Source organism: Haliotis cracherodii, unplaced genomic scaffold, assembly GCF_022045235.1.
Source record: "Haliotis cracherodii isolate W230 unplaced genomic scaffold, xgHalCrac1.p SCAF_41, whole genome shotgun sequence".
NCBI lineage: Eukaryota > Metazoa > Mollusca > Gastropoda > Lepetellida > Haliotidae > Haliotis > Haliotis cracherodii.
The window spans coordinates 1165973-1184759 of NW_027266299.1; the positions used below are offsets into that span (position 1 = coordinate 1165973).

The following is an 18787-nucleotide window of genomic DNA, read 5'->3' on the forward strand; positions in this document are numbered from 1 at the left end:
AGGTTTCAACTGGACTGGGCTCCTCATGCGTGTGCCGCAACTAGGCCAAGGGACTGGTTTTAACAAACCCCTCAGGTTGATTCTGGACTGAATGACAACTAGTTCCACGCCATTGTTGCGCTCCAAATTAAGTAGAGACGGGACCATGCTTTCGGCCGTGTCAAGCAGCACGTACACATTTTCGTCTCGTCGCTGACTGCACGAAGAACAAAAGCTTGGAGCTGACAGTTGACGGCATTCCCAAACCAATTTCTGTCTTCAACCAGTGGATGCTAAAGGTAATATCGAAATAGTAATACTATTGAAGCTTTTGTGCACGTACAATTAAGCTGTAGACACGGACCTAGCAAGACTTGCATTCGACAGCACCACAGGCGCTTGGCCAATTTGGTGCGGCCGAGGTAAGGCCTATTTTAACAAAATATCCCCTCCCTCTCTATGGTCTATGGTTTCAGGAATCAAAGGAGCGATGTACAATGCTATATTGACCTTTAATTGTGAATGATCAACATTTTGTGTCAATAGGTACGCCATAAATGTGTCAGTGTGAATTTGTTGTTCTGACAAATCTTTCAGAAGATCAACGATCGAAGCTGATGCCGCCAGATATAGATCTAGCTCCATGCTTAATTGTCAACCAAAAGTTTGTTTAAATGGCGTCCTTACAAAGCATCATTTGGTTTAAACGGCATGCTATGGTGAGCCATTGCGCATCAGATAATTTGAATATATATTTTTAGCAGGCCATGCAGTGACAATAGCTTCGTATTCATATTTTTGTTTCACACAAATTTAGTTATGACCCGGGAAAAATATCAGGATTGAATACATAAAATTGAAATGAAAATGTTCCGACCCTGTGGTGAAAAGTTTCGGTTGACAGGAACAGATGTGTGGGTGTGTTTATGAGTGGTATATTGTTAATATGCAACACGGTAAACAGGGAAACTAAGACATGCAATCGCTATACAAATAAACTTAATCTAGAAGAAAAACAAAATATGATGAAAAAGGAAAGTTTGATATCAGTAAATGATACAGGCAAATGCGAAAATATGTAATTATGACAGAAGCAGATAGAATGCAATGTCCGAACCGCAATCTCTGCTGCACGAGAATAAGAATATAATAAAAACACTTTGCCTTTGTTAATTGCAGTACTCTTAAATACTTATAGTGTAATGAATATAATACTGTAAAAGCATAACTGCTGCAAAACCAATTCCTACCTTGAGTGTAACAAGCTTTGTTGTATATTATGTTGTAAATACTTGACAAGATATTGAATAATTCCTTTGTTGATTTTCAGATTGTTTATAATGAAACTTTAATTCAGTCGATCAATTTATGTTGATGTATTTAAATTCTTTCTCTTATATTATGCTGTTAGTGATAGGTTTGACCGGTTGATGTTTGACCGGTTGATTTTTCCAAGTAGTCAAGTTTGTTTGTTTGTTGTTTAACACCGCTCTCAGCAATATTCCAGTTATATGACGACGTGTGTAAATAATTGAATCTGAACCAGACAGTCCAGTGATTGATATCATGAGCATCGATCCATGCAATTGGGACACGATGACATGCATCAACCAAGTCGGCGAGCATAGTCGCCTTTTCAGGTGAGCATGTGTTGCTGAAGACCCAATTATGTTTCAAGGTTTGTCAGCACCATACATTTGCATGGAAAGTAGCATTTTAGTGGATGTCTTGGCACACAGTGAACTAACACATGCTTGGGGGAAATCAAAGATCTAAGATATGCCTGACCTGTGAAGATTTGGGGTAAAATAGGTCTTCAGCATCCCATGCTTGCTCTAAAAGGTGACTATGCTTGTTGTAAGAGATGACTAACAGAATCAGGTGGTCAGGCTCGCTGATTTGGTAGTTGTTGGTTTTCTATAGCCTGTTTTTATACTGTGTTGTCATAATCTTATGATTTTATTGTTCAAAAACTAGTTTTAAAATTATAATCTGTGACATTTTCCTGGTTGTTGTACTGTCCCAGTTTTTATATATGATATATATGCATAACTTGTTCAAGTCACGATATGGCTGAAATATTTTGCTGATGTGACTTTGAATCACTCTCACGCTGACTTGGTTGATACATGTCATAGTATTCCAATTGCATGGATAGATGCTCATTATGACAATCACTGGATTATATTGTCTGCTCCAGAGTTGATTATTTACCGACCACCGTCACATAGCAGGAATATTGCTGAGTGTGGCATTAAACAAACAAACAAACAACAATCTAAGACGCCCTTAAGTACATAATGACATAATAAATAAGAGGTACAATGTGATCATCAACACTATATATATATATACATAGCATAGGCTTATCACAAGTAAGTATTACATATCAGTCATCCATTAAAACACTAGACAGTGCGCTGAACACTTCAACAAGAGCATATACAGTAATAAACATGCCACACAACACTGACATCCAAGGGAGATAACTCCTAGACTTCTATACTGGTTACATAGTATACACACAAAATATATACATAATGCCAACACATTCTGGGTAAACATATGCAATACTTTCAGACAAAAATTAATGATATATAACATTACATTAAATGTGATCATAACTTAGACAAATATAAATAATGCAATGACTCCCTACTGCTACACTTATGGCAACAGATTCCATGAATATCCGGGGTAGACTAGGTCTTCAGCAACCCATGCCTGCCATAAAAGGCTACTCTGCTTGTTGTAAGAGGCAAACAACGGGATTGGGTGGTCAGGCTCGCTGACTTTGTTGATGCATGTCATCGTATTCCAATTGCGTGGATCGATGCTCATGATGTCAATCACTGGATTGTGTGGTCCAGACTCGATTATTTACAGACCGGCATCATGTAGCTGGAATATTGCTGAGGGAGGCGTTAAACAAACAAACGAACAAAAAAACTTAAGGCAACTTATGAATCTGAATAAATAATTCATAAACTAAAACACTATTTAACATTTAATATAGTGATCAAAGTAAAACACACAATTTGTTTACAATGATTTGAATCAACCACATCTGAATATTTGCATTACAAAAAAGGTTTGTTTGTTAGATTTTAGATTACACACATTATTTAAGAATTGACTTTCACTTTGTGTGAGTTCATTGGAGTATGAACCTTCATAGATTGAGTGAGTGAGTGAGTTTGGTTTTACGCCGCTTTTAGCAATATTCCAGCAATATCACGGCGGGGGACACCAGAAATGGGCTTCACACATTGTACCCATGTCGGGAAACGAACCCGGGTCTTCGGCGTGACGAGCGAACGCTTTAACCACTAGGCTACCCGACCGCCCCTCATAGATTGAGGGCCAAACTGTATGAACGTCGGAGCTTGCATTTCTTCGTTTGTTCATTAGGAGAGGCCGTAGCGAGGATATTCGTGAACAATCATGCAGTCACGCTCTCTGACATTTCTCAATGTATAATGAAACGTTGAGACCAAGATTAAAGGTTCTAGATGATCAGAAAGAACGCTTATGTATGTTTTCATGCTAGGGAATTCCCAGGGGTTTCCCCAGGAATGTGGAAGTAGTCCGTCAGTGTTTACGTCATTTCAAGAACACGGTCTCATGAAAAGCGTATGAACGTCAATTTCATGTATAATGAAATGCTGAGACCAAGAATAAAGGTTCTAAATGATCAGAAAGAAAGCTGTATATCGTGTTAACATCAAATTAAATAAAATATAACACTTTTAAGTACAACACAAAGTAGAGATAATAGCCATATAACTCACCAGACAATTACAACTTTATTCCTTTTGTAATCCTATAACCGATGTAACAATCATCAACCAGTGTTTTTAAGGCCAACTCCCTGCTGAGTACTTTTTAAGATTGGCTAGCATTGTGCTCAACCACCAGTGGCTAAAGTGTTGATGTAACTCCTGCTGGGGTATTATGCAGGAAGCAGAGGTACTGTACGTCCCCATGATCCCCAGCGAGGTGGCCTGGCTATGGTTACTGGTTGCCTAGATCCCTAGATAAATAATGAAATTGTGAATGTATTAACTTTGTCTCATCGTTATATGGCTGAAATAATGCGAAGTAAAATTTTAACTCACTCACTCATTTTTTAATCCTCGCTAGTCTGAGCAGTTCTGTCAGTTCATGTGCTGAGAGAGAGTGCAGTGTAACCAAAGCAGTCAGTTTAACTATAGGCTTTAGCTTGGCCAATCAGCATATAAAGCTTCTGACCATGGAGCAATTTTTAGGTTATTCAGGACCCATACTACAGGTGACTGATGAAACTTATAACTAATTATATATAATAAATAATTGTGAAAGCCTGAAATGAAATTAAAACAAATGTACTATTCCAAAAAAGAAACGCATAAGGCAGAAATCTGAAGAGACAGGTTTAATTCAAACGTGTATAACTATTCAACAAACATACTCAGGAGCATGAAATTTGACGTGCACATGGCAGAACCACGTGTGTATACGATAATAATGATCACCACAGGCTAAACAGTCATGATTTTGTTCAGGGTCCTCAGAAGTGTCAGTACCAGTTATGTCCACCACGTGCACAAATAACAGTTTGGACCCGACTCGTCATGGACTGGATGAGACGCTGTATAACTGGTTGAGGAATTGTCCTCCACTCCTGCTGAAGAAATGTAGCCAACTCCTGAAGAGTTTGAGGTTGACATACACTCTGACGTAGACGCCGATCAAATTCATCCCAAAGATGTTCTATGGGGTTGAGATCCGGGGAACGAGATGGCCAGGGGAGCACAGGAATGTTGTTATTTGCCAGATACTCCATGGTGACACGTGCTGTATGTGGCCTGGCGTGGTCTTGCTGGAATAACTCCCGTCTGACGTCAATAACTGGGAGAAGGTGTTGCTGAAGAATATTGTCCCTATAGCACACAGCCGTCAGGTTTCCTTGGACATGGATAAGATTAGTACGGTTGGTGTAGGATATCGCCGCCCACATCATCACACTTCCTCCACCAAATCTGTCCACTTGACGTACACAGTTAGGAGCATAACGTTCATGGACCCGTCTGTAAACTCTGTTTTGTTCATCCCCTCTCTGTAGAAGAAACCTAGATTCATCGCTGAACTGTATGTGCCTCCAGTTTCGTAAGTTCCAGGCCGACATGTTATTGCACAAGCGGAGACGTTGGACGCGATGCTGACGTTGTATCACGTTCCCGAAGTAGGGTGTCCGGGCTCTCAGTCCAACCTCTCTCAGTCTGTTCCGTACTGTTTGCCCCGATATCCTTAAAAGTCCAGGCACCCTGGCCGCTGTGCTCTCAGCTGTAACAGTACGATCACGTAAATTCACGGTCGTTTGTGGTACCCGTAAGGTTGTAGCGTGTTGCGAGTCGAGAAATCGTATTCAGGCTTACATTTAGACGTCTTGCAACTGAAGATTGCGACTAACCAGCCTCTATTCTTCCAATGGCAATATTGCGTCTCCAAGCGTCTAGACGTGGCATAATGATTCCGTCGTGAAACTCTTCAAAACTGATTTCACATTTCGAATGCGACATGGCATTTTATAGACAGATACAGCATGCAACTCATGGCCCAATTTGCACGTGCAAAATGAGTTTGGTTTCGTTTTGGTGATGTGTTTTCAGCAATTTGTAAAACGTCTTATCAAACACAACGTTTTGTGTTTTGGTGTTTTTTTTCAAATACAGATTTGCATAGAAGTCTCCTATAAACAGATTTATAACATATTTTATCGATTCAGTTGACATATTCTTTGATCAGAGGATTTTTTTTAATTCAGAAACACCTATGCGTTTCTTTTTTGGAATAGTATATATTCAAAAACTACATCTGCCACAAAAATTACTTGACTGTTAATATTTCAGAGCATGTTCTAAAAGAAAAGCTAGCTGTAGACACATGTTTGTGGCTGCTATTTTTAGTTGTGAACTTGGAACGCTATTTACAACACATTTTGCGGTATTTGACTGACAAAAAATGCTGGGCATCATTATACGAGTAATAATTAATACATTTTACCAAGGGTATGGTTTTGTATCGTTGCATGAAAACTTATGATGCATCGGTGAGATGTGCGTGGGTGTGTGTATAGTGAGTTTGGTTTATGCCACTTTTAGCAATATTCCAGCAATATCACAGCAAGGGACACCAGAAATTGGCTTCAAACATTGTACCCATGTCGGGAATCGAACCCAGGTCTTCGGCATGACGAGCGAGCACTTTAACCACTGAGCTACCCTACCGCTCCAGAGCCATGAATAACCCATTCTGACACGACTGACTCCCAAGATGACCAGTCCCTCTTTAGGCCCTTAATGCAGGGTAACAACAAGGACCATCTTTTTACGTCTTTAGATATAACGTGGCTGGAGATCGAACCCCCAACCTTCCACTCCCCGAGTGGATGCTCTACCACTAGACCATGGAGAAAATCAGGTTGGAGTTAGGTTAAGGATGTCTTCTGGATTGTTCATGTAGCATCAGGTCAAATGAGGGGCGGATGATGAGCCTTGTGGTTAAAGTTGTTTGCTTGTCACACCAAAGACCTGGGTTCGATTTGCGACATGGGTACAATGTCTGAAGCCCATTTCTGGTGTCCCCTGCCGTGATATTGCAAGAAATTTGCCCGACCGCCTTGTAGAAGTTGTGGTACTTGTACAGGTAGGTACATTTAGTACAGTTAACCCCCTCAGTCCAGGGTAGAATAGGTCTTCAGCAACCCATGCTTGGCGTAAAAGGTGACTATGCTTGTCGTTGAAGGCGAGTAACGGAATCAGATTGGGTGTTGAGGGTCGCTGACTTGGTTGATGCTTGTCATCGTTCCCAGTCACTGGATTGTCTGGTCCAGACTCGATTATTTACAGACCGCCGTCATATAGTTTGAATATATTGCTGAGTGCGGCGTTTAACAACAAACCAACAATCTTTAAATAGTTCTGGTGCAACTAACTAACTGTGATAGTAATGACATGTAATGACATGTGTTTCATAAATAATTTTCATTACCATGATCACAATTTTGTTCCCATTAAAATACCCATACTGGGCTTGCCGTAAAAGGTGACTCTTCTTGTCGTGAGAGGCGACTAAGGGGATCGGGGTGTCAGGCTCTCTGAATTGGTTGATGCATGTCATCGATCCCAATTGTGTGGATCGATGCTCATGGTATCAATCACTGGATTGTCTGGTCCAGACTTGATTACTTACAAACCGACATCAAGCTGGAATATTACTGAGTGCAGCCTTAAACAACAAACAAACAAACAAACAAACAGTCCAGTCAAGACCCACTATTCAAGGTCCATTATAAGATTGACATCTCACAATAGAATTATGACAGTGCTCCATTAAAGCCTCATTGTGTATGTAATGGTCAAAGGGGCAGTGGGGTAGCTTTGTGGTTAAACCGTTTGCTCGACATGCTGAAGGCCTGGGTTTTGATTCCCCACGTGTACAGTGTGTGAAGCCCATTTCTATGCCCCCAAACCCCCACCCCCTGAATTTACTTGGATATTGCTCAAGCTAAAAGGGGCCTAAAACCAGAATCAATGTCATGGTCAAAATTTATTTCCATTTCCTGAATTGGTGAAGGTGGTATAAAATCTTGATTTATAAGATGTCCACAACTTGTCTATCTCATATTACAACAGTACTTACTCTACAATACTGAATAATTGTAATGGTTAACATGTTTATTTCTATTTCATGGTCTTGAATGTTTTGTCCCTAGTTTGGTGTCCTAACTTTGGTTGCTGGCGATCTGCAGCCCGTTTTTATAATGTGTCGTCTGTTATAATGTGATCATTTTATTGTTCTAAAGCTAGTTTTACACTTATGATCTGTGATATATTGCTAGTTGTTGTACTGTCCTTCGTTGACAGTTTGTATCCCCCGACATATAATGACGGGGGGGATATAGCAATCAGTATGTCCTCTGTAGTCATTGTTTGTCCGGAGCATATTTCCTAAACCGTTCAACCTAGCTGCACAAAACTTGGTACACTTACCAATCATGCTCAGTAGTAGCGTATTTTTCTATTTAGAGATTTTTAGAATTTGATATTTTTGTCGTTTCCATGGAAATATGATGAACTTAGGAAATTTGAGTGTTGTGCTCTTGTCCGGACCATATCTCCCAAACCATACAACTTAGCTTCTCAAATGTTTTTACACCTATCAAGCAGGTTATGTAGTGGTGCCTTTGCTATTAACAGATTTTTTCTTTTTTTCAATTTAAATTGAAAATTGATGAACTTAGGGTAATGTCCTCGTCTGGAGCATATCTTCTAAACCATGCAACAGAGATTCACCAAACTTTATGCACATATCAATCATGTTCACTAGTAGTGCAGTTTGTTATTTATAGATTTTAATCTTTTTAATTTGTAGCCTCTGTCATATAATGTCAGTCCAAAACATACAATGTTTAGTGAAACAATTGTGACTGATGTGTTTCTGTGTGAATTATTTTCTATTGGCGTTAAGCTGTAACCATCTTACTTTTAGTCAATCCCCAGCATACAATGTTTAGGGAAGCATTTGTGACTGATGATTCTCATTATATCCCCTGAGTTATAATGTTGATGAGGATATATTTGTAATAATGTCATGTTCAAATGGTAGAAGGAAAGTTATTTCTCTTTGCCATCTGAGGGAATTGATGGCACTCATGCCAACCTACGTCCTCGTAGTGAGTGCCGGTAACATGAACAGCAACCGACATGACAGGTCGGGGGGATATGTCATCTTCGGATGACTCTTGTTATATATACATATAATATAAATGCATAACTTGTTCAAGTCACGATATGGCTGAAATATTGCTGATATGACTTTAAATTAACTCATTCACTCACTCATTTGTTTCATTTTTTATCAAGTGCCAATTTTATATCACTCTTAATAAGAAGGGAGGTAACTACTGATTGGTATGGTCAAATCACCATGTGGTTTGTGCAGTGTGCATGTTGAACTCTTGTGAGGAATGTTTGTGAGGTCTGAAGTAATGGTAAGGCACTTATTTAACAATTCATCAATAGGAATTTGTTTGTAAATGCATCTTCTTAATTCTTACCAAACATAGTAACTTAATTCTTCATAAGTTAGGTTTGATGGCTGATTGACATGTTGAGACATGGCTTATGGAAATATGGCCTAAAATTCAAATTTTGTTCATAAATATTCTTTTGGCCTAAGTTATTGTGAAAGGTATATGAGATATTAGGCTTCTGTTACACTATTATGTATTTTATGTAATTTCAAAGTTTGTGCTGTAACTTACATTATTGTCAGGTGACTATGCTTGTTGTAAAAGGCGACTTACGGGATCGGGTGGTCAGGCTCTCTGACTTGGTTGATGCATGTCATTGGTCCCAGTTGCAGGGATTGATGCTCATGATATCAATCACTGGATTGTCTGGTCCAGCCTCGATTATTTACAGACCGCCGTCATACAGCTGGAATATTGCTGAGTGCAGCGTTAAACAACAAACAAACAAACAAACAAACAAACAAACAAAGAGTCCAGTTAAGACCCATTGTAAGGATCACAAAAATTCATCCTAGAACAAAAGTACAATTCACATTTCCATTTCCATCTTCATTCTCATTCTCATCATCAATTATAAAAAATAACCTCTTTTAAATTGGAAGATTGACATTTTGGTAGACCCATATTCTTCTCTAACCTTTAGGGGCGGTCGGGTAGACTAGTGGTTAAAGTGTTCGCTCGTCACACCAAAGACCTGGGTTCCATTTGCAACATGGGTACAATGTGTGAAGCCCATTTCTGGTGTCCCCCGCTGTGATATTGCTGGAATATTGCTGAAAGCGGCGTTAAACCAAACTCACTCACTCACTCACTCACTCACTCACTCACTCACTCGCTCTAACCTTTACTTTTTCCTTTTTTGTTACTGACCACATGGGTCCTCATTCTCTCCTTCGAGAAACTAAAAAGCATGCATCGCATGCAGCCTAAACAGAGTAATCTTCCTTGGCTAAACTCTTGAAGCATGCATAAAATAATAATCTTTTACATGCTAAATTTGGAATAAAAATTTAAGAACAATTTTAAACTTTAATAATTTGGAAAAATCAATCGAAATTATTTTAGAGATGTTATTTTGACCGTAACACCCATTTTGTCTCTATCAAGGTCTATTATAAGATCTACATCTCACATTATAAATTTCTGACAGTGCTCCTTTAAAGCCTCATTGTGTATGTAATGGTCTAATGGGAGTGGAGAAGCTTTGTGGTTAAATCGTTTGCTCGTCATGCCGATGGCCCCGGTACGAGTCCTTACAGACCGCCGTCATGTAGCTGGAATATTGCAGAGTGTGGTGTTAAACAACAAAGCAACCAACTTCATAAATAAAGAATAGGAAAGGAATAAGTTTGAATTTCATTTTGTTGTCAAAATTTGTACTCTTTTTATGTCATTAATCTCTATGGGGTGGTGGGGTAGCCTAGTGGTTAAAGCGTTCACTCGTCATGCCGAAGATCTGGGTTTGATTCCCACATGGGTACAATGTGTGAAGCCCACTGTGATATTGCTGGAATATTGCTATAAGTGGCATAAAACCTCTCTGACTGACTCAAAAATATTAATCTTTATTACATATTTTGATGATGATTCGCATATGAACAGTACATAATCACATTTTTGCCTCATACAGATGTTTTCAAATTTGTGGACGGGTTTGACTTTACCAAATCAGAGTCGGACAGATAGTGTGCAGTGAGAAACCCGACAGCTGTGATAGGATGATATTGTGTAAGATTTTTGAGTTTTTTAAGTGCACTCATCCAGTAATTAAAACTGACCTCATTTTTTCAACATCTTTTTTAAACATGACTTCTGCTGAATGTGACCACAGATATTTTCATGCAGGTGACATTTGGTGCCGAACTGGGAGTAGTCTGTTTAGCTTCCTGTACTTCCTGGAACTGGCTATTAAGCTGGCCAAAATATGTGATTTTATTGCAGCTTTAATGCCAGTTGAATGCCTATTTATTTAAAAAGAACATGAATATTACGTTACTGTAGGTGAGGTGAGGTGAAATGGGGTTTAACGTCGTGTCCAAGATTATTGCACTTATATAGCGACGTGCATGTACGTGTGTGGTGTTTGTACAAGTCCGGACTGATGCCGATTTATAGTGCTAGCTCACTGAGATACCATGCCGCAGTTTAACATGAATACCCCACTCAGACACAGTATACTGACTCTGAGCAGACCTGTCCTTGTTTTAGCCCCTTAATGACGAGCGCCAGACAGGGTAACAAGTACCATCTGTAATGGTCAAAATGTTTATTTCCATTTTCTATTCATTATGATAGCTTGATTGGTTAAGGAGGTATGAAATCTGGTTTCTAGAAATTCCACAAATTATGTATTACATATAACAACAGCAGGTATGAAATCTGGTTTCTAGAAATTCCACAAATTATGTATTACATATAACAACAGCAGTATACACTATTAAATAATTCTTATGGTTTGGATGTTTATTTAATTTCCTGGGTTTGAATGTTATGTTTCATTTTTTGATCATGTGCCAATTTTACATCAACCTTAATAAGAAGGGAGATAAGCACAGATGGGTGTGGTCATGTCACCATGTGCTTTAAGCAGCATGCATGAGGAAGTCATGCTAGGAGCCAGTGAAGTCTAAAGTAATGGTAAGGCACATTTAGTCTTTCATTTGAAAATTCATCAATAGGAATTTGTTTATAAATGCATCTTCTTAATTTCTAACATACACATTAACTTAATTCTTCATAATTGAGGGTTTGTGGCTGTTTTAGACTTGGCTCATGGAAATACACCCTAGACTTCAACTTTGTTCATAAATATTCTCATGGCCTAAAGTTATGAAAGGCGTATGAAATATTAAGCTTCCTGTTTATTTAGTGCAGTTAAGGCATTGTTTCTGTACATTTTATTGGACTATTATGTTCATGCCTTTGTAATGTAAACAAGCCAACCTAGTATTACTGCTGTATTATGAAGTTCATGTGTAAATTTAGGAAATTCAAAAGCCATATACTCAATGAAATCCTTTCTATTTGTTACAGTCAATCTAATGTTTGTACATGAGAGTTGAGACACAAGAATTAGAAAAGAATAAAGAATCAAGATTGTTTGGAACTTCATGTTGTAATCAACACCAACTTTTAACGTCTTTTGGTATGACGCGGTCAGGGATCGAACCCTGGACCTTCCGCTCTCCGGGCGGACGCTCTACCACTAGACCAAGGAGGCGGTCACGTTACTGTAGAAGTCTATGGAAAAACATTTGGTTGTGTGTAACCTTGAATGTTCATGTATACTAACAGTTACACAAAGGCAAGGGGGCACGGGTGGCCCAGTCGTCTAAGGCCCCGCGATTCGCTGTGCAGAGTTGCATCCTTTGGGCATGCCTGAAACCTATGATTGTGGGTTCGAATCCCAGTTCGCCCCGATTATGTTTCTAGGTTTGTCAGCACCATACACATGCTCGTGAGTTTCACCGAAGTGGTAAACGTCTGAGACCTGCATCACTCCTGGCTTTCCTCCCACATTAGGCCACGGACTTGTATAACCTGGATAGGAAACGATACAGAATTGCTGAAACTATTTCTGCCGCGCATCCGCGAATTGAAATCCGAGCCCCATGTTATCGGTATCCCGTAGGCGCGATGCCAACCACATGTGGACAGCTTATGGCGCATGCGTAGTAGGGCTTAACTTGACTTTCCCTGGTTACCAAAACATCCAGCTTACAAGCATGTGTGGCGATCGATAGCTGTCAAAACACATATGTCCTATGTGCATCAGATATTTATCAATTAAACACAGAAATGGTAATTAAGATGATCGAGATATCAGACCATATATATACAATGCCTTGCAACATTATAGTCATTCCTAACCTAATACGGATACATATTCAAGCGTTCAGATTCTCTCGTAACAACTACAACATGTCCGATTTCGTCAACTGGGATGACTCAGATTTGGATTTGTCCGTACTTCTAGGCGAGTACACCGAGTGTGAAGTGGATAGAAACTCGGATTCAACGCCCGATGACTGCCATTCAAAGGTGCAAAAGACTGGCGAAAACCAGAGACCTTGCAAGACTTTTGCAGCTTTGTACAGATGTCCTTTGTGCAGCAAAGACTACGGTTCAATTTGTGGATTCCGTGGCCATGTGATCAAAGCACACGGAAGATCCGATTTACGAGGTAATGAAAATCACAAAACAGTAAAGTTTTCTGTTCAAACATATATTCATATTTTATTTACATATATATTCTTACATGAAAGTCCCAGGGCACAATTTGGCTAATTACCACCATGGGTATATATATGAATAATGGTAAAATATAGGCATATAATTATAAGAGGAAAGCAGATACTCGAAGATGTTATAATGTGTGGACCAAATAGATTCTTCAATTTACATATTGCAATTTTGTCCTCCAGACTAATATAATTTTAGATTTAAGTAACCCTATTTGTATTCTATCATGTGTGTATCTATCTTAATTTGTATACATTTAATCTAATCTTAACACATTGACCATGGATACCTTAATTTGACTGCCGTAGAATAATAATTGAACTAACATTTTGGGACTCTTGTATCATGTGTATACACTTTCAATGTTGCAATCATTACATATGAACAGAATACTTGTATCAGGGAAAACTCTAATCCTTTAAAAAGCCTGAGTTAGTATGCTTTTTCAATTACTTTTTATTTATTCATCGTGATGTGTTAATGCTTAGTTTTATATTCAGACCATATCGACCACACCTCCTACGTCAAGTGCCTCAACAACTACGCTGACAAGTTCCTCAAATCAAGTTTTCTTCAGCACTGAGCAATTGCAAGGATGTATGCTGGAGTCTGTCCGCAATTCTTTAAACGCAATAGCTCATAATGAAATTCACAAGTCAGATCTGGCATGTGAGGGGAAAATGTGTGACATTGCTAGTTTACTTTCTGGTTCAGAGTCATGCCTAGCTCAAATAACTGTCCACCTGACACCTACATTTGTAACATTATTTTCTGGATTGGGAAAAAGCAGCTCCTTTGTGGCGAGCAGAGAGCAGATGTGGGCACAGTTCCACAGAGTAAGAACTGACACCAAGTTCTGTGACACATTGCATGATGTAATAAAATTACACACACAAGAGAGTGACTGGAATGTACACATGCTAAGTCAGTGCTTGTTGGATGAACTGGTTGATGCTGTCTGTACGAAGTTCATATCAAGTATACAGAGTGATGCAGAACACGAAGCTAAAGATCTGATCTCGGCAGAAAATGAAACTCTATTTTATATCTGTGGATTTTTAATTAGGGCCATTACAAAGCACTCAGGAATAGAGTCAAAAGTAGCCCAAACCCTGAGGCATTTATGCATAACTTCACAGGATACTTCATCTGCATTTATGACAAAATTTCACGTTTGGACTGAGACTGTCAACAGAGGAGGACTTAAAGTTAGTGGGGACAATTTTTTCTTTCTTGTGAGAAAAATGGAGATAATTTGTCGGCAGCAAGTCGACACATCAAACTTATATGCAAATTCCCTGTGTGTTTACCACCTTAAGGACAGCATCCTTCAAGACACAACAGTCCTGTTTTACTGGGACAAGCTCGTCACAAGTACTGAAGAAGAAAAGCTCTCCATTTTGGAAGTATTGCGGACTTGTTCCTGAAACTGCGAGGAAGAGCTGTTGTCAAGCACATTCGCAGGCAAACGCAATAAAGAAATGCCAGCACACCTAAACGTGCAAAAAAAGGGAAAAAGTCAAATTCCCTTAGAAAACGCCTGAGGGAACATTAACTGTTTAATATGTTTGGATTTTGTGCCAGTTGATTTGTTCGTACATGTAATATAAAAATTGTTCTAATATCAGTGAATAACATAACTGTACATATTTTAGTGCTTAATTAGCTGTACATTTTATCTCATTATTTTGTGGGTGCTTTTTTCAAACTGCAAGAAATAATCTTGAAGAAAATACATACAAATGATCTTATTTTGACTTTTTATTTTGTTAGTCTCAAAACACAACATTTCTTTGTTTGTTGTTTAAAGCCGTGCTCAGCAATATTTTGGCTAAATGACGGTAGTAAAAAAACAATCAAGTCTGCATTAGACAATCCAGTGATAGACATCATGAGCATCAATTTTATGACATGCATTAATGAAGTTCCCGAGTCTGACCAACTGGTCTGCAGTCGCCACTAACAAGAAGCATGGTTTGCTGAAGATCAATTCTAGTTTCTAGTCTGGATCTTCACAGGCTTCACTAAATAGTGAGTGAGTGAGTGACTATGGTTTTTCGCCACTTTTAGCAATAATCCAGCAATATCACAGACACCAGAAATGGGCTACACACAATGTACCTATGTCGGGAATCAAACCCGGTCTTTGGCGTAACGAGCGAACGCTTGAACCACTAGGCTACCTGACCGCCCCTCATCACTAAATAAACACCACAAATGTCAATGTTCAGTTTCTCCTCTGTCTCTTAGTTAGTGGGGTGTGAACCACTCGAATATCATTATGTCCTCTCTTGTTTGTAATGTTGCCTGTAATTGGTGCTAAGGCAGTTGAACCAATGACACGAAGTTGTGACATGGTATGTTTCACATCATACACAGTAGGAATGCTGTTGGCCCCTCCCTTTTGTCTATAAAGAGAGAAATGTTCTTCAAGTGGATCCTGGTTGAATCTGTGAGGTAGTACAAAGTTTGCACCCTCATCTAATAGGAACCTAACACATTCCACAATAGATTGAACCGTGATGCGTAATCCATGCAGTGTCTGCTTGCTCAACATCATTCTAGATCTCTGACTCTTCGTGAGAGGCCCTTGTCTGTTCAAAACAGCTCTTTCCCATGCATCGAAATAACCAAGAAATTCAGTTGTCAGATATGTCAGTCTCTCATCATTTCGATCGACACATTCTCTTAAATTAGTATTTCTTTTCCTGTCTGCCTCATTCAAGTTCCTTGTATTTCAACAATTTAAAGAATTTGTTCATCTGACTGATAAAATTCACAGTCTCACTCACAGAATCATCATACAAATGTTCAAGTGCATCCGCAACAGTTTTGCTCAATACCTGAGCTGCCAGATTCACCTTCATTTTAGCAAAAGGTGTGAGGTCAATATGCTCACGCGTTAATTTGTGAGCATGAGCATAAATTGATGGTTCCACATATTCTTCATACAACCTAACAATGTGTGACCACCTGATGTCCTGTCCATCTTTCCACATGTCACGTGACTTGCTGTGGCTTCCAGAATTGGCAAAACAATTACGGGTGGTTTTGAGGATATTTATTGACAGTTGAAACCTATAATTATAATATAAAAACATACAGATCCTATTATTGCAGAAAAAGTCTTGGATATTATTATTTTACCAGTTAGTGAATTACACTTCAGAAATTAGGAACATGAAATATGGGCTGAAAATAGAATATGCCATGAATCATTAATCATGAATATGAATCAGGTGGAAAAACAATCGCCGGTAGCGCGGCGTAGATGACCTGAGGCTATCTGTTGCGTTTCCTATCCAGGTTATATAGGTCCGTGATTAGGCTGACATGCTATGATATAACTGGAATACTGTTAAAAGGGACGTTAAACCCAACTCACTCACTCACTACACAAAGCCAAATGCTTTCCCATAGTCTTCTATAGTAACATTATTTTGTTTTTTTAACTTTTAAGTGCCCAAAAGTTTCAGGTTGACCACAGAGCTTCATGAGAAAGTGAGCAGTGCAGGGGTGACTGAAGTCCAGCAAGTTCAAACACTTACAAGTGAGCCCTACCGCTGGCTGGGGCCGAGGAAGGGCAATGAGAGTTCACAAAGACAAAAAAGTGGAAGGTAATAACATTTTAATCATTTATTCCTTTGGCGCAGACTTTGAAAAACTTGAGCATATAAAAAGTCCTCACTGCTACATGATGTTGGTGGCTAAGCTTCCAAAATCCAAGTATTTGTCTTTTGAAAGGGCAAGTCAAGTGAAAAACAGAATTGAATTTTTTTGCAAATATTAATTTTCCTAAATAAGTTTAGTCTATTTCTAAGAGAAAAATTCATTTTATTTGAGGAAGGTATTTAAGTGTCCAAGTAAAAGTGCTGAAATCACACACTCGGTAATCGGCTTCCAAATCAAAACTATTTGGGTGCGTGGACAAAAACTGTTTTCATTGGCTGATAGATTTGCTGCATTTGATTGTCTTGTGGTTCTCTGCGGTTATAATGTAAAATTTCTGCTACTCTGATAATCCTATGTAAATAACAACATTGCATACATTGTTGAATGTGTGAAATGACCTTTGACATTGTGAATAATTAAAACAACAATTAATTGATAACTATCGTTTGGTTTATATATACCGGTACTAACAATAAAACACAAGCTGCAATAAATGCCTGTCAGGTTTTAAATCCCTGAAAAAACTGAAGGTATCATCAGTGTTGTTATTTAGGTGACATAAATTGTGGATACGTAATCAAATGAATGAGCGGCATTATTACAGAATCAGAGGCAGAGGCAGAAGCAAGCAGATTGGGTGTCGGCCCATTACTGTAGAAATGTTTCATTTGGGGGACGATTTCGCATGTCGTTTTTCTGTTTTCTGTTTTTCAAATTTCATTTTGGTCAAGCATTTGTGATTATGTATGCCCAAAAGTATTAAAATCTGCAATATGTTGACTTAACCTGCCCTTAGAAGGAGGCCACTTCATAAACTTTCAGTTTTATTGGGTGACGTTAAATATTAACTCTCACTCACTCCCTCAATTTTCAGTGATCAGATAAAGCAAGTTGTCAAATTCACTCCCAGGTATGAACATTATTCAATAGCATATAAAGACAGTGTTTTACACCATGACTAACAGATAAAAGGGGGAGAAATACCAAATGCATTGACCCAACAGTGGAGATAATTCAGAAATGCCAAACACTTCTTTAAAGGTTCATTTAGAAGTTTCCCAGGTAGTGAATGTTTTTTTTTCTCTTTTAATCTGCAGGGCTGCTGCTGATGTTTACCACTTGTTGCATGTTGGGGAACTGACAAAATGTACAACGAGGTATTCCTTGAGCACACCGAGACTTCTCCAGTGTGTAAGGGTGGCCTTGTCATTGACATAGATAACAAAGCAATGGGGCCTAAACAGGACAGAGAGTTAAATGCACTGACTGTACCTACCTGTTGAAGTACCAGCAACTGTAAAAGGAGGTAACAGGGAAGTGATGCGAGAAGGGGACGTCGATCCTCCATGCAAACACTGGCCTCCAGATTGGCCTCCGTCTCATGTGAATGTGTGCTGATATTCCTCCGTCCTCTCATTCAGGCATGCAGAAAGCTGCAAACAGAGTTTGTGACAGGATTAAATCTGAGAATTTAAAGGACAAGAGAGCCAGGAGGCTGGAAGTCACAGAAATAAATAGATACAGGGGAGCAGACTTAGATAATGTAAGCTTATCAACTGATGGAATGTGCAATAATCCATTGGCTCAGGTGTTGGGAATCCTCCTTTTCAGCCAGCCACACCAGTAACCCATATACAGACAAAGCACCGTTTAATCCAACATGATTGGTTGGATACGAGTATGTCGGATTAAATAGACATGACTGTAGCCAGTCTAGTGGTGGACTGGTGCCTTTTTGGTGATTTGAGATTTTGAAAATACTGAGCATTTTTCCTTCACTGAACGGAACGTATCCAATGGCAATGAGCCAAAAGTCGG

At 39.0% G+C, this 18787-nt stretch overlaps 1 long non-coding RNA gene and 1 pseudogene across 1 annotated transcript; both read left to right on the plus strand.

The window, feature by feature from the left end:
- The first annotated feature begins 203 nt into the window (after nt 1–203).
- On the plus strand, nt 204–18585 carry LOC139441600 (uncharacterized). Its single transcript, XR_011651634.1, has 3 exons — nt 204–278; nt 16768–16914; nt 18067–18585. It is a non-coding gene; the product is annotated as an uncharacterized lncRNA (long non-coding RNA).
- LOC139441601 (uncharacterized) lies at nt 12866–14927 on the plus strand (annotated as a pseudogene).
- Nucleotides 18586–18787: the final 202 nt, after the last annotated feature.